The 3043-nt window shown below is 32.4% G+C and overlaps 1 non-coding gene across 1 annotated transcript; it reads right to left on the bottom strand.

Moving 5' to 3' along the window:
* Positions 1 to 2605: 2605 nt before the first annotated feature.
* On the bottom strand, positions 2606 to 2713 carry LOC148545030 (small nucleolar RNA R71). Its single transcript, XR_015900456.1, has one exon. It is a non-coding gene; the product is annotated as a small nucleolar RNA R71 (small nucleolar RNA).
* Between the last annotated feature and the right edge of the window lie 330 nt (positions 2714 to 3043).

The raw sequence follows: 3043 nt of genomic DNA, 5'->3' as shown, positions 1-3043 counted from the left end.
TTACAAGATGACCATAGCTTGCTTCATACCAACAATCTCCGTGGGATCGACCCTTACTCACGTAAGGTTTTATTACTTGGATGACCCAGTGCACTTGCTGGTTAGTTGTATCAAAGTTGTGAATGAAAATTGATTTATTAAGGCGCGCGTACAGAGTTTTTGGCGCCGTTGCCTGAGATCACAATTTCGTGCACCAAGTTTTTGGCGTCGTTGTCGGGGATTGTTCGAGTTTGGACATCTAACGGTTTATCGTGTTGCTCAGATTAGGTAATTTTCTTCTTATTTTGTTTTCAAAAAAAAATTTCAAAAATCTTTCAAAAACTTCTCATCTGTTTTCGAAAATTATTCTAAATTTTTTTAAGAATGAATTCTAGTGTTTCATGAAGCATGTTGAAGCCTGACTGGCTGTAAAGCCATGTCTAAATTCATGTGGACTGGGGCTTCCAACCCAACATTATCAAGAGCAAGCTAGTTGTTGCTAATCCACCTGCTGCTGTTCCTGATCCACCTGATTTACATGCTAAAGCTTGGCTGGCTATTAAGCCATGCCTAACCCTCAGATTGGAGCTTTAGACTAAGAGTACAAGATTTCTGGAATTCATATTAAAAATTTTGGAATCCTTATTTTTTTTTTCACACTAATTTTCGAAAAATATAAAATAAAAATACAAAAAAAAATTTAGAAAATCATAAAAATCAGAAAAATATTTTGTGTTTCTTGTTTGAGTCTTGAGTCAGATTTTATGTTTGGTGTCAATTGCATGTTCATCTTGTATTTTTCGAAAAAAATCATGCATTCATAGTGTTCTTCATGATCTTCAAGTTGTTCTTGATAAAACCTTCTTGATTGATCTTCATATTATATTGTTTTGTGTTGTATGGTGTTTTTCATATGCATTCTTGAATTCTTAGTGTCTAAGCATTAAAGATTTCTAAGTTTGGTGTCTTGCATGTTTTCTTTGCATCAAAAATTTTTCAAAAATATGTTCTTGATGTTCATCATGATCTTCAAAGTGTTCTTGGTGTTCATCTTGACATTCATAGCATTCTTGCATGCATTCATTGTTTTGATCCAAAATTTTCATGCATTGAGTCTTTTTCATGTTTTTCTCTTTCATCATTAAAAATTCAAAAATCAAAAAATATCTTTTCCTCTTTTCTCTCATAAAATTCAAAAATTTGAGTTGACTTTTTTCAAAAATTTTTAAAATCTAGTTGTTTCTTATGAGTCAAATCAAATTTTCAATTTAAAAATCTTATCTTTTTCAAATCTTTTTCAAAAATCATATCTTTTCCATTTTTTATTTTATTTTCGAAAATTTCAAAAATCTTTTTCAAAATATTTTCAAATTCTTTTTCTTAATTTTATATCATATTTTCGAAAATCACATCATCAATTAATGTTTTGATTCAAAAATTTCAAGTTTGTTACTTACTTGTTAAGAAAGATTTAAACTTTGAGTTCTAGAATCATATCTTGTGATTTCTTGTGAATCAAGTCATTAATTGTGATTTTAAAAATCAAATCTTTTTCAAAAACTAATTTCAATCATATCTTTTCAAAAATATCTTCTTATCTTATCTTTTTCAAAAATTTGATTTTAAAAATATCTTTTCTAACTTCTTATCTTCTTATCTTTTCAAAAATTGATTTTCAAAATTTGTTTTAACTAACTAACTAACTTTTTGTTTGTTTCTTATCTTTTTCAAAACAACCTAACTAACCCTCTCTCTCTAATTTTCGAAAATATCTCCCTCTTTTTCAAAAATTCTTTTTAATTAACTAATGGTTTCAAAATTCAATTTTAATTTATTTCATCTTTTAATTTTCGAAAATCACTAACCATTTTTCAAAAATAATTTTCGAAAATTCTCTTTCTCTCAAATCTCCTTCTATTTATTTATTCATCTACTAACACTTCTCTTCATCTCACATCTCTGCTCTCCTCACCCTTGTGTTTCTTTCCTTACATTACATTCTTTTCTTCTTCTTTTCTTCTACTCACACAGGGACCTCTATACTGTGGTAAAAAGGATCCCTATTATTATTTTTCTGTTCCCTCTTTTTCATATGAGCAGGAGCAAGGACACGAATATTCTTGTTGAAGCAGATCCAGAACCTGAAAGAACTTTGAAGAGGAAACTAAGAGAAGCTAAATTACAACAATCCAGCAAGCACCTTTTAGAAATTTTCGAACAAGAAGAGGAGATGGCAGCCAAAAATAATAATAATGCAAGGAGGATGCTTGGTGACTTTACTGCACCTAATTCCAATTTACATGGAAGAAGCATCTCCATCCCTACCATTGGAGCAAACAATTTTGAGCTGAAACCTCAATTAGTTTCTTTGATGCAGTAGAACTGCAAGTTTCATGGACTTCCATCTGAAGATTCTTTTCAGTTCTTAACTGAATTCTTGCAGATCTGTGATACTGTTAAGACTAATGGAGTAGATCCTGAAGTCTACAGGCTCATGCTTTTCCCCTTTGCTGTAAGAGACAGAGCTAGAGTGTGGTTGGACTCTCAACCCAAAGATAGCCTGAACTCTTGGGATAAGCTGGTCACGGCTTTCTTAGCCAAGTTCTTTCCTCCTCAAAAGCTTAGTAAGCTTAGAGTGGATGTTCAAACCTTCAGACAGAAAGAAGGTGAATCCCTCTATGAAGCTTGGGAGAGATACAAGCAACTGACCAAAAAGTGTCCTTTTGACATGCTTTCAGAATGGACCATCCTGGATATATTCTATGATGGTCTGTCTGAATTAGCTAAAATGTCATTGGATACTTCTGCAGGTGGATCCATTCACCTAAAGAAAACACCTGTAGAAGCTCAAGAACTTATTGACATGGTTGCTAACAACCAGTTTATGTACACTCCTGAGAGGAATCCTATGAGTAATGGGACGCCTTAAAGGAAGGGAGTTCTTGAAATTGATACTCTGAATGCCATACTGGCTCAGAACAAACTATTGACTCAGCAGGTCAATATGATTTCTCAGAGTCTGAATGGAATGCAAGCTGCATCCAACAGTACTCAAGAGACACCT

The sequence above is a fragment of the Arachis ipaensis genome, chromosome B9, assembly GCF_059453495.1.
Source record: "Arachis ipaensis isolate K30076 ecotype BB chromosome B9, ASM5945349v1, whole genome shotgun sequence".
Taxonomy (NCBI): Eukaryota; Viridiplantae; Streptophyta; class Magnoliopsida; order Fabales; family Fabaceae; genus Arachis; species Arachis ipaensis.
Note: the sequence above shows the minus strand (reverse complement) of the source record. Positions and strands in the feature narration are given on the sequence as shown.